Source organism: Neofelis nebulosa, chromosome 5 (assembly GCF_028018385.1).
Source record: "Neofelis nebulosa isolate mNeoNeb1 chromosome 5, mNeoNeb1.pri, whole genome shotgun sequence".
Lineage (NCBI taxonomy): Eukaryota > Metazoa > Chordata > Mammalia > Carnivora > Felidae > Neofelis > Neofelis nebulosa.
The window spans coordinates 104,256,570-104,283,588 of record NC_080786.1 but is presented as its reverse complement, the minus strand read 5'-3'; the positions used below and the strand labels follow the sequence as shown (position 1 = coordinate 104,283,588).

The following is a 27,019-nucleotide window of genomic DNA, read 5'->3' as shown; positions in this document are numbered from 1 at the left end:
AGGTGAATAAATATGACCTTTGCCCTCAAGGTTTTTTTGTTTTGTTTTGTTTTGTTTTAACAGAGAAGCAAAGAGTTCCTATGTGATTTGAGACATTCTTCACATTTCCTGGTAACCAAAGTAATCCAAGTTTGGGTAAACTTAAACTCTACAAATGATAGGAGAAAAGAATAATGAGGGTGCATCTGATTCATCTGGAGATGGTAAGCTTATGTTTCTGGCCATGGAAGTTTCTTCTACAATACACAGAAAAAACACATTTCCACAGAGGAAGACATCTGATCATCACATAATATAAGATGCTTTTAAGGAATCTGATCCTTCAACTCCCTTCCAAAATGGGGAGGGAGATTCTGGCAAATTTATATCTTCCAGAAAAATAGGTATGTGAAAGTTGGATGGGTTCATTTACTGTGTTTAAGGAAATGTAAATATTTTAAACAGACCACTGGGGTGGCAATCAAGTCACCATATCTGAAGTTCCCCAAAATGTAAGAGAAAATATTTACCTTCAGATTATTTTGACTTGTTAGAACCTCAAGGCTGAACCAATCAACCTCAAGGGTTTTGACTATATACCTTGCAATTGTCTCCAGCTCTAAAACTTCAAACTATTTAATAACTTAAGAAATGATCATTGTGTACTCCATTGTTATAAAGGTCTAAAATTAATTAAAAGAGTTCTTCACCCAATAAATTATATACTTTTGAAATGTTATAGATTTGCTTATGCATAGCTCTTATCTGAGAATTTAATATATGAGAAATAAGACTGTGTGTACATTACACCAGCTGTGTACCTATACTGCTATTTTATAGTAAAGGAAAACCCAATTTGTGATTATGAGAATGGAGCCCTGAGTTTTCCTTGTGGTGGCTGTAACTCCCTTATGCTCTACACCTTGGCTCTGCTGGCAGTGCTCTCTACTTCTGTTCTGCTGGCCTCACTGTAATTCTAGTTCACCCTGCTGTGGAACAATAGGGGAAATGGGAATAAAGACACCAGTAATAATGACAGCATATTATTGTATTATTGCAGCAGTGTGCCCCCACGCCCCCATTTTTTTGGTACCACAAGAGAGTATCATTTAGAAGAGAGTGTTTGTATGTGTAACCATTCTATTCCTATTAGGTAGATATCAAGTGTTATCCTCATTCTGTCACTAAGGAAATGGCCCTATTGCTGGGGATTGGCCCAAAGACACACTGTAAAATCACAGTAATATACGAGGAACTAGCATTTTAGTAGACATTTGAGTATCTACTATGTGCTAGGAATTTGTTAACGAAATCAAATTTCTTTATGAAGCAAAATTGCCAATGCCAGGGGGAAAGTTGGGAATGGTACTGAGAGAATATAAGGGTCTGGTAGATATGGAGTCTCCCTGAAATGAGAAGATTCAGAGGAAGTCTTATAATATGCACTTGAAAGATCAGGTGACTGGTAGCACAGTTTCATTTCAAAGAGGAGCATTGTCTACAAGGAGTCAAGCACCTTACAAATGTTCTTGTTTAATTTCCTGCACCGCCCTATGAGGTAGGTGTTTTCCATGTCTCAGAGATAAGGAAATTGTGGTAAAAAGATCAAACCGCTAATGCGACAGAGAATGATTTCTGCTTCGTGGAAGATCAAGTGGAAGTACTTATCTCTTTTCCTCTCACTAAGCACAAGAAAACACCTGAACACTTCATATAAAACAAATATAAGGCTCTGAAAAATAGAAAGAAGAAGGACAATAGACTAGGAACCCCAGGACCCAAGGAGTGACAGTGTGGAGAAATCCCTGGGTTTTCTTTTAGCCAGAGGTTGACAACCCAGAAATGCCAACAGGCATAGACTGTAAAGGCCCAAACAAAGGCCTTTTCTCTGTACTAAAAAGACCAGGAAAGAAGAAACCTGTCAAGACAGGAAGCTTTTAGACAATAACCCCTCTATTCATGCCAAGCATCACAGAAAAACTGTGGTGGAGAGCCTAGATTTCTGCCTTCTGGAGGCTGTACGATCCCCCACTGGGGTTGTATCAGGGAAAGCTGAACAAAAAATGAACTTGCATCCCTTCTAGGCAGTAAGGAGAAACTTGGCCTCACCCAGGGCAGTGGAGACTATGTTGGAGTCTGGGTTTCCACCTCCACTGAGTGGTAATGAAATGGCGTCCTTACCTTCCCTTACTGGATTTGTGTCCAAAAAAGCCAACTCAAATACAGTGTAAAGATAAGATCCAGAGTCCTATAAATTATAGAGGTGGAGAACAGATTAGTAAATTCCAAGGGTTAGATAGGTTGAGAGAAGGGAGGTGCATGTATCTATGAAAGTCAATATGAGAGATCCTTGTGGTGACAGATATGTTCTATCTATGAATGCCAATATCCTAGTTGTTATAGACTGAACTGCCCCCCCCCCCAAATTCATATGTTGAAGCTTTAACCCCAGTACCTCAGAATGTAACCATATTTGAAAATTGAGTCTTTAAAGAGGTACTAAAGTTGAAATGAGGTCATTAGGGTGGATCCTGTTCCAATATGGCTGGTTTCCTCATGGGAAAAAAGGAAATTTGAACATAGACACTTATAGAAGGAAGACCCTGTGAAGACAGAGGGAGAAGATAGCCGTCTATAAGCAAAGAGAAACCATCCCTGTCAACACCTTGAGGTGCTCCACTCACCTTAACTTCAGCCTCTGAGGCCAAGAGACTTGGAAGAAACCGACCCTGTGGACAACCTGATCTCAGACTTCTAGTTTCCGGAACTATGAGGAGGTAAATTTCTGTTTTTTAAACCCATCTGATACCTACAGGACTTTGTTATGGCAGCCGTAGCAAACGTATACACTAGTTATGATCTTGTACTTTGGTTTTGCAAGATGTTCCAGGGAAACTGGGTAGAGAGTACATGGCATCCTTTTGTATTATTTCTCACAAGTGCATGTTAATTTATAATTATCTCAAAATAAAAAGTTTTTTTAAAAGTGGTCCGAGTTCCAAATGTAGATCTCTCTGTTGCTAAAGCTTTTACGCAAAAGTTACCCAAACATTTTTAATATAATTTATTGTCAAATTGGTTTCCATACAACACCCAGCACTCATCACAAGTGCCCTCCTCAATGCCCATCATCCACTTTCCCTTCTCTCATACTGCCCATCAACCCTCAGTTTGTTCTCTGTATTTAAGAGTCTCTTATGGTTTGCCTCCCTCCCTCTCTGTTTGTAGCTTTTTTCCCCCCTTCCCCTACCCTACGGTCTTGTTAAGTTTCTCAAGATCCACATATAAGTGAAAACATACGGTATCTGTCTTTCTCTGACTGACTTATTTCACTTAGCATAATACCCTCCAGTCCCATCCACATTGCTGCAAATTGCCAGATTTCATTCTTTCTCATTGCCAAGTAGTATTCCATTGTATATATAAACCACATCTTCTTTATCCATTCATCAGTTGATGGACATTTAGGCTCTTTCCATAATTTGGCTATTTTTCAAAGTGCTGCTATAAATATTGAGGTACATGTGCCCCTATGCATCAGCACTCCTGTATCCCTTGAAAACTTACCCAAACTTTTGACTCAGTCCTATGTCAGAGGCTCATCACTTCTGAGGCTGAGTTAAAAAATCAGACTATTCAAATTTAGGTGATTGGCATGGGTGCTGACATAGAGTCTTAGTAGTGATAAGTCAATATGAGCATTTTGCCATAAATTTTTCTGATTTTCTTTATTGTGGAACAATACTCCTGACTACTTTCTTTCTTATAGTAATGACCCTATCTTATAAATCCAGAGCTTAGAGTACGGAGTAACCTCAGATACTATTGCTTTTGTAGGTAAGTAAAAATACCTCACCAAACCTTAAAGGTAATTGATTCCACCCAGTATCCTATGACTTTCCAAAATTGTCATACTGTATAATTTTGAGTGCAAGTATTTCACAGTGATTAGGAAAAAATTGCTTTTAAATAGATATTTTTGGTACTACATAGACCCTACATGCAAGTAGCTATGTTGGCTCCTTAGCTGAAACATAGTAACCTGAACTAAAGAAATAATAGTCCATTTCCATTCTTAAACAATAAAAATACAAAAGGCAAAAACTTTGAACTCTGGATGTCTCTGTTTCTTATGTGGTAAAGGACTTTCATAAGGAATTTTCAGAGGTAATTTTGACTTTGTGAGTGTTTTGCTTTATATGCTGACTTTAGAAATTAACCTCCTCATAAAATCCAATCCCACTTTGCTATTTTGACACTTCTTTTGTCTGAAAGCATTCATTAACATTTCACATAATTGCCCCATTTCCAGAGCAAGTATATAATTTCCTGCAGAGTGAAGACTTTGTGATGCATATCCAATAAAGTCCATCCTGTCTGCTGGTAGTTGATGCCTTAGTCTTACCACGAGCCTGAAAGAGATTTTCCTGTTGTGGATCCTACTCAATCTTGTTGGTCATCTGCAGCATTAAAATGTGACCATCAGTAATGACCATTTGTAATGTCTACTCTTCTTCAGTCATTGTTCCTTTAATGACTTCCTGGCTCTTTTCTGAATATATACTGTTAGTGGCTCTTGCCAAGTCAACATAGAATTTTAAGAAAAATTAAGTAAAGTACTTTCATAGCTTGATTTTTACCAAGATAGTCATGTAAATATGAATCTATTTTTATAACAACATTAGAGAATAGGGAAAGCCATTATAATATACCTATGAGAACTTATATTTTAGTGAAATATGAAGTCAAAGGATGGGCTTGTTGAAATAAGGATATTTTACTTTCTGACTAAAAAAGTAAATTGCACAGAGATTCAAGAAGAATTTTTTTAAAATCGAGTATATATATTTTTTCCCAAAGTGTTAAGAGCAATTATGAAAACAGATTTCATGTCATTATTTTTCAACTGATAGGACTTACTTTTTTTTCTGTTCAAACAAACTACAATTTAGAAGTTCTTTAATATTTATGTGTAGCTGTTAAACACATGGATAATTCTGGTGTTCAGCCCATAGAAGAGTAACTGGTAACTTTTTATATGTAATTCTATTTTAGGCCTTGAGAGAAATGGATTCCTTGGCCACTCTATGTAGACTGTATATATGTGCTTTAGGAAGAGCATGACAAAATCTCCATTGTTTGTTCCACAGTGACAGATATTTCAATCAACAGATCTAAGTTCCAGAAGTTGTGTCTTAGTTTCTTTTTTTTTTCATATGTGTAACTTAACACACTACATCTAAGCCTTTAGTGACCAGCAATCACAGCAATGTTTACATTCAGACTGCTTGATGTCTGGTATCTGCCAAATATTCTAAAATGATGTTTGTTGGCTCTTAAATAAAAAGCATTGTGGCCAGTTGATCTGCTGGTCTGCACAAGCTGAATAGAATTGTTCCTTTTGTACTATTATTTATCCTTAAATTTGTCTTTCCAAATCAAGAATAGTCTGACATTCAGCAGTTGGTTTTTCTTGATCCTGTGCTGGTGGGTGATGCTTTTTTTGTACCAGAAACAAACAAATATGAATAATCATGTTCCATCTTTATAAAATTCGTGAGAGGAAAATCCCTATTAACACATATGCTTGTCTATAAATAAAACTGGTAAATGTCGATATTATTGCTTTAGAGCTCAAAGCTATAAGACATCATCCTATTTTCTTCATTTAGGAAGACTTTTTAAAGTCAGCCATCAATATACCTAAAACAAGAAGCCATAAAAATTAAATTTTTACTTTTTATTAGAAAATATAGGATGAAAAGAAACCAGACCTGAAGCTTTATAGACATGGAACCCTTGTAAACTGATCCTAGAAATGACACTGAATAAAAATAGCTACTTCCAGCTCTTTTAAGTCATCTGTTGAAGATCAATTTACGTATTTCTCTTCATATTTATGCATACATAATTCTTCTTTAACAATCATTACTTTCAAGGTGACCACAGTTTCCTATTACTAAGCACCTAATGTGTGAAAGTCTCCACAGAACTTAAAGAGGTTATACTTGATATTCAAATATTAAATCTATACCTATTGTTTGTAAGTGGAAAAAAAAGATGAGTATTGAGATTGAGTCTGGTGATTAATAGGGTAATAAGAAGAATGAACTAGAAAAAATCAAAACAATGTGTTTGCAGCCTGTTTTAACTTAGGTTCCTCTAGGAACTTAAGCCATGATAATGTTCTTAGGAAGAAGAACCTAAGATAAATTTTTTATGCGAATAGTTAACTTGGGGGAGTGAACCCAGGGAATAGGGGAGGGACCCATGGGAATATTAAATCAAGGGAGGAGGGAGAGCTAACCCAAAGGTGTGCACTTGAGTTGGCTGTCCCTGTGGGCAACAGGGGTTTAGTCCTGGTAAGGATGCTTTAAGGAAATACATAGAAGACCCATCAGAATTGTCAATCGTAGACACAGGGGAGAGGAACAACCCAACCTCTACAAACTAGGATTAACATTAGGGGGTGTTAATTTTCTCTTCTTCAGGATTTATACCATGAAGCAGAGAATCCCTGAAACAAACAAGACAGACACACACTACAGCTGACATGCAGTGCTGTCAAGAGCACCTGTACACAGCCAATGGTTGACTCAGCAATGGTCAGAGCCAAAAGGTGGGCTGATGGGATATGGGAGGGAAATGGCAAATATGCAGTGCCCATCTTTGACACTTACTCATTAGGTGCATCATTTGTACACTCTTTTTTTTTTTTTTAACGTTTATTTCTGAGACAGAGAGAGAGAGACAGAGCATGAGCAGGGGAGGAGCAGAGAGAGAGGGAGACACAGAATCTGAAACAGGCTCCAGGCTCCGAGCTGTCTGCACAGAGCCCAATGCAGGGCTCGAACTCACGGACCACAAGATCATGACCTGAGCCGAAGTTGGACGCCCAACTGACTGAGCCACCCAGGTGCCCCTGTACACTCTTTTTTTTTTAAGTTTATTAATTTATTTTGAGAAAGAGAGAGAGAGAGAGAGAGAGAGAGAGAGCATGAGTTTGGGAGGAGCAGAGAGAGAGAATCCCAAGCAGGCTCTGTGCTGTCAGTGCAGAGCCTGATGCAGGGCTCGATCTCACGAACTGTGAGATCATGACCTGAGCTGAAATAAAAATTCAGATACTTAACCAACTGAGCCACCCAGAAGGCCCTCGTTTGTCCATTCGTAGTACCTGTTTCCTCATCCTAAAGGAGGCAGAGGGTAACCTACCCTGCCTGTTTCCCTGGGTGATCATTTAGGATTTATTAAAGGACTTGGTAGCAATTTACGGAATAAGTCACTACAAAACTGAAGGTAGTTGAGGCTGAGCTAGACCTGAGACATGTAGAAATACAGAGAAAATAGAGAACAAAGAGGAGGTCACAGAAAGAATCTAGAAGGCCACGAGAAGCCTCTGCATCTGATGTGGCAGCTCTGTAGCAACCATGGACCAGGAAAGGAAGATGTGCACAAATGATGACAAATATCACAGTTAGCATCTTGTAAAGTAAATGTGTGAATTTAATAGGTCAAATTATTTACCAGCTGGGATATTAGGAGAATGTTCCTTGTTAGGAATAAGTATTGATTGAACTGATTTAGCAAATGCCTAATATATGAAGACTGTAATGTCTAGTCTGTCTCTCAGACCAATTTAAGATCTTTTACATTGCAGTCATGTCTGTCTACCCTTCAGCTTTAGAGACCAAATTCACTTTCTTTTGCAGTGTTTTGACAATTGAAAGTCTCCAGTTGGGTTATTAATTTCAGTCCTATTTGATCTCTGAGGATTCAGCCAGCAGCTACTCTCCCATCCTCAAATTATATGACAGTTATACTTTTATTTCTTCAGAACTTTTGCAAATTTAATGAGTGCTAAATGCCAACATTACTTTAAATTTTCTCTGAGCTTTAGTGTAGGTGCATGTTCACGATAGATATCATCAAGGCTAACAACATTCCATATGTTAGATCTTCTTCCAGAGACTTAAAGATATTATGGAAGAACTTCACAGAGGAGAGCCCGAACTGGTACTTGGAATAAACAGATATCAAAGCCTAACAGCTGAACTTCTTCAAGCAGTGGCCTCTGGGCTTCCCTAATATAGGATCCAAATGGCTCATCCTACTTCCTTCAAGGTACCTCTTCCAGGAGAGATAGTGACAAGTACATCACAAAGGAGAGAGGTATGTGACCTAAAACTGCCTATTTAGTCTTCAATTGTGGCATAAATGTTGTAGTAACTTTCCCTGTGACATAAACCTCAGAGAAACTCTTATCTCTCAGCTGTTGACATTCTTAAAAACCTTAATTCTATTTTTGCTTCAACATGAACAGTCTCTGCATAATATCTTTGTGTGTATATGGCATTTCATCCTAAAACTTCAAAAATGTTCAAAGAATATCTAATTCTTCTGTTATGAGATTCTGTGAAAGTCTGTTCTCCCCATGTGAATGCTTTGGGATCTTAGTATTCCTTAACCTAACATTAGAGTGGCTATAATGTACCAGGAACTACATGGCCCAGGGGACTGAGGGGTAAAAGCTGGGATTGCCTGGATCTTTAAAAGAAGTCCCATTTTGATCTTATGTCACTGTTGATCTTATTAAATAATGATAGAAATTGGCATGAGTGACTTTGGGGATTCTGGGAGCAGGGCAGGGACCTCCAACTCAGCTTCCAGTGGGTAGTAAAAGTCTCACCAAAGACAGCCCCTGGGTAGAAGTGCAAGAAACAGATGGGAAAGTAGAGGAGAGGACCTCTCCAAATGTACCCTGTCCTTTGCTTCAAATGTCTCCATGTGGCAGGAGAAAAAAATGGATGTGGGAAGTAATGCACAAAATGTAGAAGGCTAGGCAGAGCCAGATGATCAAGGGCCTTGAGTACCTGGCTAAGGCTTGGATGGTACCCTTTGATCCAGACAGAAGAGCCCTGTTGAAATCCCATTGAGAGCCCATTGTCTTCATAAAGTATCTTTTTGTTCACTTTGTAAATTTGTGTCCATGCATCCAACAAGCACAATACTGACCACCTACTATGCACTAGTATGTAACAGGTACAATGCTAGTTATTGGGGATACAGGGGTAAGTAAAGCATGGATCCTAGTATCTACTGCGTGTGTGTGTGTGTGTGTGTGTGTGTGTGTGTGCGCGCGCGCGCACGCACGTGTGACAGGAGAGAGAAGGAAACACCAACAATTTTAATAACAATATGTGATATGAAAACATAAAAGAGAAACACTGTTAAGCTCACCCCCACAGACTTCAGGGAAGTCTTTACAAAGAAGGCTTTTCTCTGACTCCCAACTTTGTTAAGCTTGGGTGTTCTAGCAACCAGAACTGCAATGAGAATTGTAGATGCAGATAAACTATGACTTCGTGTAGGATAATGGTTCTTTTTCATAGAACTGTCAGCACTTACTGCAACCAGAAGCACGCTTCTCTTTGTCACTCTGCAGCAAACAAGACAGGTTTGCTCTGGATGTGGAGTATAGAGCAGTCTCACCCTGTAGGGTTGTGTGAATCATGACTTTTGATGATGTGACCGCTGGCACCCATAGCATGGAAATCAGAGAAGTGCCATAGATCAGTGTTTTGCTGCTCCATTATACTATTTGTAATGGGGCATTCTGATTTCTCAGCTTTAAAATCTATAAAGACCCCCTGATCTGGGTGGGCTTTAATTTGAAAGAAGTCCTGTGTTACATCATTGGTTTCTTTGATCTGTTATGGATAATTAACCAAACATATCATAGACTTTAGTCTCTGTTTCACACTGCATACCTCATCCCTGCTTCTTTCAACTGAATTCAAACTTCACTCTTATGGACTACTTAGCATTCAACTGAAAGACACAGATTTCTAAGTAAGGTAAGAATTTCTTCTACGTTGTTTATACTTAGATCTTAAAATTGGGCATGAATGAATCAAAAATACATGGTTTTACTTGATGCTTTATTTTTCTGTTAGGAAAAAATTGTTACTGGTTATTTAAATTGATTTTGTGCCAATATCTATAGTATATATGTGTAAAACAAATGCTTAAAAAAGGTTGTCTTGAAGAATCAAGCTGAGATATTTGAAATAAAAGAATTCACCAAAGGGGCACCTGAGTAGCTTCCGTGGCTAAGTGTCCAACCCATGATTTTGACCCAGGTCATGATCTTATGGTTCATGAGTTCCAGTCCCATGTCGGGCTCTGAACTGGCAGTGTAGAGCCTGGTTAGAATACTCTCTCTCAGCCCCTCCCCTGCTCACTCACTTGCTTTCTTTCCTTCTATCTCTCTCTCTCTTTCAAAATAAATAAACATTCAAAAAAGAATTTACTAAAAGTGATAAGATGCAAAAGATTAAGGTCAGAATGTTCTGATAAGATAGTGAAAGGAGGATGAGAAGTATCTGTTTTGAAAAGTATTTGGGGGAGAGGTGCCTGGGTGGCTCAGTCTGTTAAGCATCTGATTTTGGCTCAGGCCATGATCTCACGGTCCGAATTCCAGCCCCGCATCAGGCTCTGTGCTGATAGCTTGGAGCCTGGAGTCCGCTTTGTATTCTGTGTCTTCCTCTCTCTCTGCCCCTCCCCTGCTCGTTCTCTGTCTCTCAAAAATGAATAAATGTGAAAAAAAATTAAATTAAAAAAAAGTATTTGGGGGAAATTTATGTCTGAGGGTATATTCTTATTTACACTGTAATTGTTCATCTAGTACACTAAGAAGACTTGTTAGCTCCCCCAAGGATACATTTTGCCCCACTCTGTGTGGAAAAAAGGATTGTGGATGTGGTTTTCTAGCAGAATCAAGTGATCATTGAATTCTAAAATAAGAAACCGAAGTCTGCTAGATATTTACAGTGTCTCAAGGGAGAGTCATTAAGTTAATCTCGTTTTTAATGCCTAAGAAAGGATATCGTAAATTAAGATTTAATTCTCATTAGGTTCCTATTATTTGGGACTTTGGACAAAAAAAAAAAAAAATACTGAAAGATACTTTGGATTTTCTGTGTTACCAGTCCCTGACAAAGAAAACCTGAGTTTCCTCACTTCTTGGAAATTTGGAGGAAATCATTTCTGTCAGGAGCAGTAAATTGGTGTCATCTCACACATTTATAAGCATATTTTAATTAAATGATGTAATAAGGTGTAGTGCTGAAAATCATGGTCTCCAGGGTCAAATAATCCTTGATGTGAATACCAGCTTCACTGTTAGCGGTTGTGCACTTTTCTCTGAGCCTTAGTTTGCTACTCTGTAAAATGGGATAGATAGAACTTCCTAGTTTTGTTGTGAAGATTAAATGCAATGTTGTAAAGTTTTGGCAAGGTTCATGGTATGTAGAAAGTGTTCAATAAATATTGATTGTTATTACTTCAGAATACAGGTATAAAAGACAAGTAGTTTTCTAGTTTTATTATAACATCATATTATGATGTCTTGTAACACTTAATGTCCTGAAAGTTTGATGGGTCTTAAAGTAAATTAAAGTCCACAGTTGAAGACTCTGTCTGGTTTCAGGGCCCAGCCCAACAGCGTGTTCTATCAGTTGGCCTGTGTTGTCAATTGATTCCTGGATTTAGTTTCCCTCCAGATGATTTGAAGAGACCACAGTTGTATGAATATTTTGATCAATAACCAGGGATCCTGGGTGGCTTCTCCTTGCTGTAGTCAGCAACTGATGTACATTGTACACTAAGGCATTAAAGGTGTTTTTCTTCCTGTGACTGCCAACCAACTGGAAATTCCCAGAGCCTTGCCTAGGAGTGGAAATGTTTTCTAAACTGTTACAGGACAGCACCCTCATCTTTGAGACTTTGAATGAATCTCTGTAACTGACTTGAAACATGCAAATGCCCGCCCCTCCACCCCCACCCCTGCCACCTAGTGAGAATGAATATATTTTCTCTAGGAGGCCCCCTAACAGCTACCTAGGGGCCACCAAAGAGCCCTGTTAGTTTGACTTATTTTAAGTTTGGGGAAGAACAAATTGCCTACTCAGGTAAAAACTGTCTCTCAACTTCTCCCAGGCGAGACTGGCCTTTAGGTACACACTCTCTAGGGCTCTGACCTGACTTCCTTACAAAAGAAAACTAGGATCCAAGTTTGTTCCATGTAATTGGAGCTAAAAATATATGTAGCCCTAAAAATCCTGCTATTCTGGTTTTCTTTAACTTTGGATTTGTCTTTCCAACCCGATACTATCTTTCTAAAATATGTACACCTTTCACTGGTATTCAGTTGTGGTATTTATGTATTAAAAACCCCTCCAATTTGGCCCAAATTAAAGTTCCCAATCCATATTTTAAGGCCTCTTTTACTCCATGATCTTAAAATATATACACACACACACATATATATATATATATATATATATATATATATATATATATATTTTCTTTCTTTTGAGATAGACTTTACCCTTGGAGGCTTTCTTTTCTCTGGGTGTTCGTATCTACAGCTCTCTGTGACAGTGCACCCTGTGCCATCCCTCTCTGTTTCGAAATCAGATGTGGCTAGCTGGGAAAGCTTCTCATCTCTTCAGCTGCAGATTTTTTTTCTCTGTAAAACCTGTTACGTGACTCTGCAGAGGCTTACTCTTAAATTCTGAGTAATGGGGGTTGCTCTTTCTTTGCTCTTGGAATCTTGTAGTCTTTAATTGCATTACTCCTTATCAGCCATGTAGAGTTCAAACTACTAATCCCAACCAATAGGATATTAAGATTCAAACTGGAGATACATAAGCAAATGCACGCTTACAGCTCTATTGCTTTAATACTTTGTTTCACTCGGCATGTCTTCTCCATAGTCAGGCTGGTTCTGTCCTACACACCATCTTTGACGTATGGGGTCCTTGTAATCGAATTTAACCTAGATGAGAAGCATTGCAGAGAACACCTTCTGAAGAGAATAACCTTCTTGCCTTACCTTTCTATCCCATCCTCTATTTTCCTTAGCTGTAATCATTAGAATGTACTGACAATTACAGCAAATCAATGTTACCAAGACTGACTTTGGTAATACTCTCTCTACAGGATGTTAAGGCTTAATATCATTTCAAATTATGGCTTAACATCATTTCTTTTCTTGGAAAATATCACTGTCTTATACAAAGTTCAGTACTTCATTGAACATTCTATTCCCAGTTATATATTTAAAATTTTACTTATTGTTTTGGGACTACCTTCCGCATATTTTTTTCTTCTAAACCTATTATGATTAAATTGAGCCCTCCTGTCTGTGCTGTCCCAGCCACAAAATCCCCATTTAACTCTGCATTTCAAATATTTAAAAAAGCATTTTCCCATGTTTAAATAGACTTCCTTAATTTATATATTCTTTGAACTAGTTCATCTAATCATCTGATCTCTAAAAATTTTGTTATACCTTTTTCAAAGCTGTGCTATATATTCTTTTAAAAATTTTTTTTAGTGTTTATTTATTTTTGAAAGAGACAGACAGGGGTGTGAGCAAGGGAAGGCAGAGAGGGAAGGAGACACAGAATATAGCAGGCTCCAGGCTCCAAGCTCTCAGCACAGAGCCTGACACAGGGCTTGAACCCAGGAACTGTGAGATCATGACCTGAGCTGAAGTCGGATGCTTAACTGACTGAATCATCCAGACAGCCCAAAGCTGTGCTATATATTCTTAAAAGCCTAAAACACTTAATGATCACTTACCTCTAATTATGTGAGAACACTTTCCATAACTTTTGAGATAACTGAAAAAATCCCCTCACAATATGTTTCTAAGTAACACAGGCAACAGGTGAAAATATTTAGCAAAGCTGTCTCGTTTGTTTAGAACATTATAATGTGAATTAATAAAGACGAAGGTGCCCCTTTTTATTAGCAAAATGTTTAAAGTACCTAATGCTGATGATACTGAGTTATGATAAGCATTTCTGAACATGGCAAGTGGCAGATTATATTACAAACCCCTTCTTGAAAGCAGGATCTCAGTAAATATAAAGCATGTATAAACCTAGAGTTAATATAAAATTTCATAAAATGATAAGGAACTGGGGTGTGTGAGTGGCACAGTCAGTTGAGTATCTGACTTTGGCTTAGGTCATGATCTCACCATTTGCGAGTTCAAGCCCCACATCGGGCTCTGTGCTGGCAGCTCAGAGCCTGGAGCCTGCCTTGGATTCTGTGTCTCCCGTCTCTCTGTCCCTACACCTGCCCCGGGCTCTCTGTCTCTCTCAAAAATAAATAAACATTAAAAAAATGCTAAGGAACAATATACAAAGCACCTTATTTCTAGACCTGGTGGGTTACTGGAAAGATTATCTCCTGGATGTGGGGCTCTGGGGGTATATATTGGAATAGAGTTCTAAGGGCTAAGATGGTAACTGTTGTTAACTTTTTTCATCTGAGATACATTATTTGCCTGTGGGACCTGTAGAAAATAAACATATAGATATTTTTTATTCCCAAGATTTTATCACTTTTAACTATAAGGTGAAAAGCCTTTGGTAACTTCTAAAATTCCATCTGGTAATTATTGGTAAGGGGGACTCATTTCCGAGTTCCAAGCTATTTATACTAGCTAAAACTTACTGTGTACATACTATATTCCAGGCATTGTTTCAAAAACTTTTATACACATTAATTTGTATATTAACCACCTCTGTCCAATGCCACAGACCTAAGTGTAAGAGCCAGGTTTATATCCCAACATTCTTATTCCTTATTGGTCTTTCTCAACAAGGTCATTTGTGGTATGCTTATATACCTTCCACCCAGATGTTATCAGATGTAGATAGCTACGGTCTATGCTATATTCTCAGTTGCCATAACTATTTCTGAAGAGTTAAATTTCAGGAATAGCTTTCATTTAAAAGGTATAGATTTAATATTTATCCATGACTGTGAGTGTAGTCAAAATATTTATCAACTCTTAAGGCAGCAGCACTGGCCAGTCAGTGAAGACACCACCTAATCAGATGCCCCATAAGCAACCAGTGAGATCATATGGATGCAAAGTGATTGGGTATAAATCTCCTCCATGACTAACTCATTCAGGGATGTCTATGTGACTCAAGAAAATTAGCAGGTATGTTTATCATTAACAATGTACATTATATTTAAAGATAGCCTACGGAAATCAGAAGATTGTGGTGGAGCAGGAGGACCCTAGGCTTGCCTCGCCCCGCTGATACAACCAGATAACTATCAAATCATCCTAAATACCCCAGAAATAGACCTGAAGATTGGCAGAACAAACTTCACAGTTAAAGGTAGAGAAGAGGCTACAATGAACAAGGTAGGAAGTGCAGAAATGTGGCTTGGGAGAAAATGGATTATGGCCGTTATGGTGGAAAGGGAGCCACAGTCACAGAGAAGGGCAAGAGACAGGTTCACACTCAGAAGAGTACATGAAAAAAATAAATCCCCATAGTAACTGGCTTGGAGAGCAAGAGGGCTTGAATTTCATGAGTTCTTGCAACCAGTGGGGCTTAAAGCCTGCAGTTTTAAAGGCCAGTGTGCTTGACTCTGGGAGAACTCAAAGGACATTGGGGCTGCTCTTAGAGAGAAGGCTGGCAAACAGCCCACAGACATACAGTTTGGAAACAAGAACCTGAAAAGTGCCTGGGGCACACAATGGGGAGGTTAGTTGCTCATCTTGGAGTGGGTCCCAGAGAGGCAGTGTTCACAGAGACTCTTCCAGGAACAAAGGAACTGGCAGGCACCATTTCCCTCCCCTGTTTCTCAGCATAAGCATAGGGCCACCTGTGGGAACCAGTGCAGCACTGACACTGGCTACCTAACTTGCTTTCACCAAGTCTGGCACCCCCACGCTCCCGTGGAACCACTCTTCCCAGTCACACTTGCCTCAGTCCCAGCGTGGTAGGCCCCCTCCTTCAGAAGACTGGCCCAAGCCCCTGCCAACATTACATTTTCCAACCCAGGAGTTTTGCGAGGCCTCAGTTCCAGCAGTGGCAACAGGTCTTATTTCACAAGCAGACTAGAGCACACCTAGTTAAAACGTGCCACATTCAGGCAAGGGACAAAAACACTACCTGCAACAGGCAAAGAGAGCTTCTGCAGACAACCGTCCTGAAGGATAAAGCAGCCAGTACACAATAGCAGAGTACATGCAGCACACATTGGAGACATTCCCAGAAGCACCAGGCCCTGGGGCACAGAGGACACTACATGGCAGGGCACTACAGGACCTCTTCTTCATAAGGCCATTACCCTTAAGAACAAGAGACATAGCTGATTTTCCTAACATACAGAAACAGGCACAGAGACTTAGACAAAATAAGAAGACAGAGGAATTTGTCACAAGCAAAAGAACAGGACAAGGCCCCTGCTGGAGACCTAAGAGAAACAGATATAAGTAACATACCTGATAGAGAATGTAAAGCAATGATCATAAGGATGCTTTCTAGGCTTGAGAAAAGAGTGGAAGACATGAGTGAGTGAGACTGTTAATACAGAGATAAAGAATAACATAGCAGAGATAAAGGGCTCAATAAAGGAAATGAGAAACACACTTGATGGAAAGAATAGCAGGCTGGAAGAAGCAGAGGAATGAATTCACGACCTAAAAGACACAGTAATGAAAAGTAATCAAACTGGGGGCGCCTGGGTGGCGCAGTCGGTTAAGCGTCCGACTTCAGCCAGGTCACGATCTCGCGGTCCGTGAGTTCGAGCCCCGCGTCAGGCTCTGGGCTGACGGCTTGGAGCCTGGAGCCTGTTTCCGATTCTGTGTCTCCCTCTCTCTCTGCCCCTCCCCCGTTCATGCTCTGTCTCTCTCTGTCCCAAAAATAAATAAAAAACGTTGAAAAAAAAATTAAAAAAAAAAAAAAAGAAAAGTAATCAAACTGAACAAAAGAGAGAAAAAATAATTATGTAAAATGAGAATAGACTTAGGAAACTCAGTGACTACATCAAATGTAATAACAATTATAGAAGTTCCAGAAGAAGAAGAGAGAGAAAAGGGGACAGAATTTATTTGGAGAAATAATAGCTGAAGACTTCCCTAATGTGGGGAATGAAACAGATACCCAGATCAAGGAGGCATAGAGGACCCCCAACAAAATCTACAAAAGCATATCTACACCAAGCAATATTATAATTAAAGTGGCTAAATATAGTGATAAAGAAAATATATAAAAAGCAGCAAGACAAAAGAAGAGTATCAAATATAAAGGAAATCCCATAAGGCTCTCAGTGGATTTTTCAGCAGAAACTTTTCAAGCCAGAAAGGAGTGGCATGATATATTCAAAGCAGTGGATGGTAAAAACCTGCAGGCAAAAATACTCTATCCAGCAGGGTTATGGCTCAGAATAGAAGTAGAGATAAAAAGTTTACCAGAAAAACACAAACTAAAGGAGTTCATGACCACTAAACCAGCCCTGTAAGAAATATTAAAAAAAAAATTTTTTTTTTATGTTTATTTATTTTTGAGACAGAGAGAAACAGAGCATGAATGGGGTAGGAGCAGAGCGAGAGGGAGACACAGAACCTGAAGCAAGCGCTGAGCTGTCAGCACAGAGCCCGATGCAGGTCTTGAACCCACCAACCATGAGATCATGACCTGAGCCAAAGTCGGACACTTAACCCACTGAGCCACCCAGGCGCCCCTCCCCCCACAAGAAATATTAAAGGCCACTCTTTGAGAAGAAAGGAAAGACCAAAAAATGACAGTATGAAGGTAGGAATATGAAAGCGCTAAAAATGAATATTTCTTTTTAAAAAAGCAGTCAAGGAACTCACAAAATAGAAGGATGTAAAACACGACACCATATACCTAAAACATGGGGAGGACAGGAGTAAAGAATGGTTCAAACTTAATATAGACTGATAGATGCAGAAGATGTTATATAGAAACCTAACAGTAATCACAAATCTTAACCACTACCAAATATGCAAACAATAAAGAGAAAGAAATCCAAATATGTCACTGAAGAAAATGAACAAACCATGAAAGAAAGAAAGACAAGAAAGGATCAGGAAAACAGTCTCCAGAAACAACCACAAAACAAGTAATAAAATGACAATAAATACATATCTATTGGTAATTACTTTGAATGTAAATAGACTAAATGCTCCAATCAAAAGACATACGGTGACAGAATGAATGGAGGAAAAAAAAGGACCCATCTATGCTGCCTAGAGGAGACTCATTTTAGACCTATGGCACTTGCAGATAAAGTGAGGGGATGGAGAAACATTTCTCATGGAAATGGATGTCAAAAGAAAGCTGAAGTAACAATATTTATAGCAGACAAAATAGACTTTAAAACAAAGACTGTAACGAGATAAAGAAGGACACTATATAATAATAAAGAGGACAATTCAACAATAAGATATAACAATTATAAATATTTATGCATCCAACATAGAAACACCCAAATACATAAAGCAGCTAATAACAAACATAAAGGAACTAATCAACAATACTACAGTAATAGTAGGAGATTTTAGGGGCACCTGGGTGGCTCAGTTGGCTAAACATCCAACTCTTTTTTTTTTTAATGTTTATTTATTTTTGAGTAAGAGAAAGAGAGAGTGATCAGGGGAGGGGCAGGGAGGGAGGGGAACAGAGGATCTGAAGCAGGCTCTGTGCTGACAGCAGAGAACCCAATGCAGAGCTTGAACTCACGAACTGTGAGATCATGACCTGAGCTGAAGTCTGTTACTCAACTACCACCCAGATGCCCTAAGCATTTGACTATTTATTTCAGCTCAGGTCATGATCTCATGGTTCAAGAGATATAGCCCCATGTCGGGCTCTGTGCTGTCAGTACAGAGCCTGCTTCGGATTGTCTCTCTCCCTCTCTCTCTGCCCCTCCCCTACTTGCTCTCTCTCTCTCTTAAATAAATTACAAAAAAAAAATAGCAGGAGACTAACACCCACTTACATCAATGGACATATCATCTACACAGAAAGTCAACAAGAAAACAATGTCTTTGACACACTGGGTCAGATGGATTTAACAGATATATTCGGAACATTCATTCCATCCTAAAACAGCAGAATGCACACTATGTTCAAGTGCACATGAACATTCTCCAGAATAGATCATATATTAGACCACAAAACAAGCCTCAATAAATTAAAGAAGATTGAAGTCATATTGATGAGTTTGTATTTTTGAGCAAAATGAATCTATTGAATATTTGAAGAGGAGAATAAACTGGTCAAAGCATGCATGTTGGTCATATTCCCTGTCCTCTGTGATATGTAGTATAAGATTAATAGCAAGTGCTTTATGCTAAGGCCTTACCACTTGCAATAAATTCAAAATAAATTATTCAATACCTTAATCTACTCACCTATAAAATGGACATATTAGTATGTATTTTACAGAGTTATCACTATGATCAAATAAGGCATGTTTATAACCTACTTAGCAAATTTCCTGACACATCACCAACATTCACTGAGTGACTTCTATTGGTTATAAAGTGAACCACAGGAGATGACTTCTTGTGTACAGGGATGAACAAGGGGGTCTTTCATATTGCTTAAGCCAGCTTTATAGACAGAATAAAAATCAGAGTTTTTTTTTTTTTTTTTAATTTGAGAGAGAGAGAGAACATGCAAGTGAGGAAGAGGGACAGAAGGAGAGATAGAATCTTAAGCAGGCTTGACACTGTGGGCAGAGCCTGATACAGGGCTCGATCTCATGACTCTGGGATCATGACCTGAGCCAAAATCAAGAGTTGAACACTCAACTGATTGAGCCACCCAGGAACCCCTGAGAGAGCTTTCTAAGATCAATTCTTTTGTTGTTTACTTGATTTACTTTCCATATCTGGGTTTGAGTGCACACTTAGAAGGCAAGAGCATTGAGAAACCATCTTACCTGTGTGGCTGAAATGGTCACCCCTGAACATGCCCAAAAGATAATTGGCTTCTCTTCCTCTTGATGATGCAGACAGTGTGGAGTAGAAGGATGAGCTTTGGAATGAGACTCAGGCCCACTGCTTAAGAATCTTTGTGACTTTGCACAATTTACTTACTTTCTGCACCTCCATTTTCTCATTTTAATAGAGATCAAATAGGGACTTAAATGGGGACTATTATAGCTCATAACTAATTATCCAGGCTTTTAACATCTTTTCAAAGATATATCTCCATAGAGAAGACTCTCTTAACTTTTCATCTTTTTAAGGCTGTCTCTATAGGTGATCTAATTGAAAATTTTTTTTCTTTTCTGTAGTTTAGACTCCATTAGCACTGCCAACTAAAGAGGAAAAAGACTTCTGGGAAGATAAAATCTCTTACTCTTCCATAGATTTTTCTAATGAGAGAAACTAATCTGTAATTCTGAGTTTTTATAATCATATTTATGAATTCTGCCAACTTTGGATCTTATTTCTCCTTATACTGTTTTACCCTTTGGTCAATATAATAAAATACTTGAACCTCCACTTTCCTCTCCGAATGGAGTTGGCAATATTTTTTAAAATCCAAAAATATATGTTCCTCTGAACTTGTTCTTCTATAATTTTTTATACCTAACCTCTTTAGATTAGAAGGATGTCTATCAGAAACAGCTTCTACACCCTCGCCCATTTAAAATCAGTATCTGCAGAGGACAGCTATGAATCTGGCATGTGGTATCCAGTTTACTAAAGTGGGGACCTGGTGGAAAAAATGTGAAATCTTTGGTGATGGAATAAATAAAAATTATGCCTCTGAAATCTGTGCCCCTGAAGAGTTATGTGGACAGATTGTATAGTGAACAGGGGAGTAATCTCTTCCCCATGTACCTTTTGACTAGGGCTTGTGGGACTGTTGAAGGGAGGGAACAGATCGATGACTTCTACACAATCCCATCGAAGGAGTTGTTGGGAGAATATTGCTCTACCCAAGTAGTTCTGAGAGTCCCTGTTTCTTTCCTTTTGAACACAGGAATGCCTTCATGTGGACTGCTTTAAGATTAACCTGTCTCAGGGCACCTGGGTGGCTCAGTGAGTCAAGTGTCTGACTTTGGCTCAGGTCACAATCTCGCAGTTCATGAGTTCAAGCCATATATTGGGCTCTATGCTGACAGAGTGGAGCCTGCTTGGTTCCTCTTTCTCCCTCTCTCTCTGCCCCTCTCCCCCTCGCACTCTCTTTCTCAAAAATAAATAAACAGTAAACAAAATAATAAAAAAAGAAAGTCATTGTGATCTTTTACTAGTTTTCCAGCCTTGGAAAGGGTACTTTCCCTTTAGCAAGTAATGGATAGTTGTTTCCAGAACTGGTTGTAAGCCATGGGCATGTTGTGTGGTCTGGGAATGCTAATTAGGAAAATGAAACCTGGCTTCTCTCTTTGACATCAGGATTGTGTAGCCTATTAAAACAAAAACATCCTAGCATTTCTTGGAGAAAGAACTGTCCAGATGACATCAACAAGAGCCCACATGCTTCAGTGACTCAGGTGTTGCTTAAATGCCAATGACAACTGGCTTGATCTCCAATTCGAAATGTACATGGTGGAGAATAAGTGGGTGTGAGGTGTATGTGGGGCACTTCCCTTCTTCCATTCTTTTTAAGAGGGCATGCCCTTAATGTTTTTAATTGAAAGGAGTTTTTAATCTCCTCATAGAATTCAAAATAATACACACTCATGTTAATTGTAGGATAGATTCTTTAGAGATGTTGGTTTATTCATTCATTTCATCATTGGTTGCATTAGGTGCTAATTGGAAGTGGTGGACCTTTCTACCACATTTTTGTCTTTTTGGGGAAAAAGAAAACCAAAGCCTTATTACAGTCTAGGAGTGCTGTACCTATTCTTTGTCTACATGACTAGTCTGTGAGAATCTGAATCTCCTCTAAAATAACCACATCAATTGCTAGATATTGATCTCAGAGATTTACAAATTGTATTATTAATATAATTATATGTAAGCTAAGCTAGCAGCTCTGTAGTTATCAAAATTAACTTGGCAAAAAAGAAAAGAAATCTAGTTAGTCTTTTTTTTTTTTTAATCAGCTCAAAATGTTAAATAGTTTTTGTCAAAAGACCCAAGAAACACGTAATAGCCTAAGTGAGAATGGGAGCAATTGATGAAGTCAGGTCTTAGAAATCGTAAGATTGTTAGGTTAGTGGGAGGGGAGAAAGGATGTTTTGGGATGACAGAAAGTTGTGTCAGGGTAGGATATCCTTGTTTTATGATCTTGTTTGTTTTTAATTAAAACTTTTTTGATTTGATGTATAAATTGACATACAACATCCCATTAGTTTCTGGGGTACAACATAATGATATGATATTTGTATATACTGTGAAATGGTCACCACAATAGATTTGACTAAAATCCTATTGTAGAATGTAAATTGTAACACATGGTTACAATTTATTTTTCTTGTGATGATAACTTTTAAGGTGTAGGATATTCTGAGTTTGATACTTCAGGGATGAAACAATTCTGGGCAGGAATCCATCTATGAAAGTGTAGAGTGAGTGAAGAAGTGACTTAGTTTTAGAGTTCTTGATCTTCATCAAGAGAGTTTTGTATTTCTCATCACATGGGCATCAAAATCAGCAAGAATGTTGATAACAATGGGGATGGAGAGGGAGACTGAGTTTTGGTGCTAATTCTCAAAATCTCTGGGGCCTGATTGGAATTTAGTAGGTAACAAGTAAAGGCATAAGAATGCCAAGACAGATGATCCAAGCCACAGACATTCATTAAAAAACACCTCATACCTGATAAAAAGTACAGCATAGGGAATATAGTCAATAGTGTTTTAATAATGTTGTATTATTAATTAATGTTATATCACCACTTATCGTGGGGAGCAGTGAGAAATGTATAGGATTATTGAATTGCTACATTGTACACCCGAAACTAATATAATATTGTATGTTAGTTATACTTCAAAAAAATTATTTTTAAATTTCATACCTCTAAAGGATGTAAGGAATACTGTAACATACTTATATATGCCCCATCTACCTTAAATACAGCTGACACTCCCTAGGTACCTTCCTATATGGGAGTAAGGATTACTTCAGAAGAAACAGATTCTCACAGTGAGATCACAGTGAGATCTTGAAACCCTAATGATACAGACGTGACAGTTTGGAAATAACATTGTATGCAGAGATTGACAGCTTTATATCCAGATTCCAGTGTGAAAGAAGATGGGAAATGAGTCATCTCTTTATTAAGAAAAAGGAAAAAGGGAAATGGTGCCTTTGGGAATGAATCACGTTTCAACTGAAGCTGGAAGGCAGTGGGAACCTCCGTAGGTATGGGCAGAGGGAAGCTTATCATGAAATGATGTTTTCAGAGGGCACAGAAAAGAGGTCTCAGAATTGCAGGAGAAGTAGGAGGCTGGGTCAGGGGAGGAGCAGCACAGAACCTGGGGAAGGGTATGTATGAGATGAGAGTGTCTTATTCACAGTGTGAAATGCCAGCATTTGCAGAGATGTGAAGGTGGGAAGGAACCGTTCAGGGCTTTCAAGGATAACCTGTCAGAGGATTTCAGTGCATTGTGTCTTGAGGACGTTTCTACTGGAAGCAACTGCTTAGCCAAAGATTTAGGTGCAAATGATTTATTAAAATAGTGCTCCCAGGAGAAACTAGTTAGGGAGTAGGAGAAACCAGCTCCACAGATGGGTGGGATAACATGACTCAGGTGAGCCAATCATGTGCAAGGAATTGTTTGATTGGGTTTCTGGGTAACACATTTCTCCTTAAAAGGTGCTGGCTGAAATACCTGTTCTTTCCATCAGGGTTTGGTGGTGTGCGGATGTCAGGTCTGAGACATCCGCGGCCACGTTATTACCGTGAGCAAAGCCAGACTGTACATGAAGCAAAGCCAGAGAAGGTAAAGCAAAGATATGGGACCTAGTAAGATGGTTCCTGGGTCACACTGGCCTGGGACTCCCAGAATCTCAGAAAAAGTCCTTTGTTGTATAAACCAAATTGTTCTGAAATTTTGTTGTCATTATTGTGATTGTTATTGCTTGTAACACAACTGTAAATTCTCAAACTCTTTAGACTCCTCTCGTGTTTATCCAAATGTGCTTTAATCTTGGAATTGAGAGTAATCAAAAATGAGTAATGACATCACATTCGGGTTTAGCTTAGAACACAGAGGAAATATTTCATAGCATTACAAGTAAATGAAAGAAAACTTCCTTTCTAATTGAAAAGGAAAGAGGAGATTATACTTCCACAAATATCTCTTCTAATTTATGTCTTCCGGTCTTGCAGTTAGCTTTTTTAAAATTTGAGAATGAAGAGACTGGGCCCTCCAAACCAATTTTCCCCATTGAATTAAGCCTTTTATTTTATAGCAAAACAACTTTACATCCTCCGTGTACTTCCTAGGTTACTTTTCTAAATCTTCTGCATTCTTGTGCTCTTTGTGTTGTGTGCTCTGAGGTGGTTCTCCAAGTTGTCTTTGCAGGGCTTCTGCCTGCCTCTAGTCTGTGAATTCCAGAGATGCAGCAGCAGAAACAGATGGTTGAATTCCAAGTGTATTGTTGCTCTAGTTCCCATGTTTATTCATTTCCTTTCCGAAGATTCCAAATTCTTCCGTTGTTTTCTGAGGCATTTGCTTTCTCCTACAGTCACCTTCTTGGGGTCTTTTTTCTTAAGTTACCTCCTATTCCATCAAAGTTCTTTCCCCGTGTTCTTCACCCACCACACCTGAAGTCTGCTGCATTTCCCTCCTCTGCCCCCAATTATTTCAAATGTCCTTATCTCTTGCAGGCTTCTTCTCTTCCTTCGGGTAATTTGAGAGACTTGATTGTTCCTCTTTTCCTTTTTGACATTTTGAGGATGAACCATGGTCGTTTTTATCTCTTTGACAAATTCTTGTAATCTCTGCTTTATAAGGATTCAATCCCCATCTCCCTCCACTCAAGCAGCTAAGCTCATCTTGTTTACTTCTCTCTTCTTGTAACCAAGTAGCATATTTTATTTCCCACTTTTCTCTACCTCCTACCTTAACCCTGCATTTCTCTTGTGTTTCCAGGTTGATTTAATCAGAGTAATTCATTCGCCGAGGACCTGAGTAGCCTGGGTGGTTTTTGTTTGTTTTTGTTTTTTGTTTGTTTTTTTTTTTTAATAAAAGATAAAACTAATTCAATCCACATAACTGACCTGAAGTACTGAGTTGACATTTTAATTTTAGAAGAAAGTTAGATCTGTTACAGGTTTAGGAAATAAGGTTAGTAAGGATCTGATATTTGATTTCTATATTGCTATTTGTATTCATCTAATTCATAGAAGAATGTATACTTACTAGTTACATAGATGTGCTTTTTCTAGTTGGGAAGTAAAATTTTTAATATGAAGATTCAACAACAATCTGACATTTTTATGGTATATAAATTGGGTTAGAGAGTACCTCATTTCATTTTCTATTTTACTGCAAGAGTTAGTCACTAGAAAATAGGTCTGAAAGAGTAAGCAGGAGATTAACTGGAAACCTGTAAATATTTTACTTTCCGAGCCTCCACCTGTCTACTTTTGCTGACAGTATGTTGACACAAACATGATTTTATTGACAATTTAACATCTCCCCCAACTTTCTGCTCTGCTAATTGTACTTTCATTTGTTCAGGTTACAGTTGGGGATTTCTGGATTCTGACAACCCAAGACATTCAGATCTATTCAAGGCAAGTAATACTGCTTTTTGAATAAGTTTATCATTTTTTTTCTTTTCCCCAATTCAGTTTTAGCCACGTATTTAACATAGCCACAGGACTTGTCTCAGGTAGAAAATGGCTGCTACTTTAGGGATGTACCTTTTTCCTATTTTTGTTCTTGGGAGTTCTACCTCAGAAGACATTGTGCAAAAGGTCCTGAAGTTGAAAGGAGAGGAGGTAGGAAGGAAGAGGAGAAAAGGAATTCCTTGAGGGCATTTAATAGAAATATTTCCTTGGTTCTCCATTTCTGTCATAGACTGGTGCTCTCCATGAAAACAGCACAGACTGATAAGAAATGGAACGTTATGAAATCATCTTCTCTGTTATCTTTTGTAGAGAAGTTAGAGGTCCTTCCTTGTCTTCTCCATCCTTTTTCTACTGTTTTGTTACAAAATTGTTTCAACAAAAAAGTAAAATTTTCTCTCCTCTTCCCTTTTATTTGATATTCAGCTTAATTAGGATATGTCTTGGTCCTGGAACATGGATGTCCATTTAACAATTCAATTTTGTCTTCATTTCAGGGAAATTTTCTTCTATTTTATCTATGTATCAACAGCTTAATTTGATAGGCTTTTTACTTCAATTCCAATAACAATTATCTTTATATTGCATCATCTCTGTTTTATGGCTTAACTTTATCTAATTGTATTCATCTCTTCTTTCATCAGAATTATCAGGATGTATCAAATCTTTCTGTATCATGGTGTGAGATAATAGAAAATATATACATTGGTCTCTGCCTTTGGATCCTGGCATAGAGCTCCTAAAACTCTTGTAGATTCCTAAGTGACGGGAGCAGTAGGAGCATCTTTTGTTTTAATGAGGGACTCTGAGTAGGCTCCTGGATGGAGGCTGGTCACCAGAAAGACCAAGCCATGATTAGAAGCTTGGAATTTTCAGCTCTATTGCCTCTTCTGTAGAGAAGGAAGAGGGACTAGAAATGGAATTAATTGATCATGCCTGTATAATGAAGCCTCCACAAAATTCCAAAAGTATGGGGTTCAAAGAGCTTCCAGGTGGGTGAACACTTCTATATATCAGAAGAGTGACGCACTCCAACCCTTGGGACCCTCTCAGACATTGCCCTATATGTCTCTTCATCTCTCTGTTCATCTGTATCCTTTATCATATCCTTTAATAGACTGGTAAATGTGTTTTCCTGAGTTTTGTGAGCTGTTCTAGCAAATAATTGAACCTAAGACACAGGAAGTAATAGGAGCCTCCAATTTATAGCCAATTCAGATAGAAGTTGTGGTTAACCTGGGGACCTACAACTTGTGATTGGTATCTAAAGTGAGGGGAGGCAGTCTTGTGGGACTGAACTTTTAAACTGGGGGTTCTGACTCTATTTCCAAGTAGATAGTGTCAGAATTGAGTTAAATTGTAGGACACTCAACTGGTGTTGAAGAATTGCTTGGTGTGAGGAAAAAAACACCACACATTGGATAACT

At 38.5% G+C, this 27,019-nt stretch overlaps 1 long non-coding RNA gene across 3 annotated transcripts; it reads left to right on the top strand.

The window, feature by feature from the left end:
- The first annotated feature begins 74 nt into the window (after positions 1-74).
- On the top strand, positions 75-25,702 carry LOC131512595 (uncharacterized). 3 transcript variants are annotated; one of them, XR_009262196.1, is made up of 6 exons: positions 75-2,756; positions 6,471-6,598; positions 7,933-8,148; positions 15,042-15,214; positions 23,642-23,736; positions 25,483-25,702. It is a non-coding gene; the product is annotated as an uncharacterized LOC131512595 (long non-coding RNA). The 3 variants fall into 3 exon arrangements; XR_009262198.1 differs by lacking the exon at positions 25,483-25,702 and adding an exon at positions 24,627-25,004; XR_009262197.1 differs by lacking the exon at positions 15,042-15,214 and having other exon boundaries at positions 25,483-25,701.
- Positions 25,703-27,019: the final 1,317 nt, after the last annotated feature.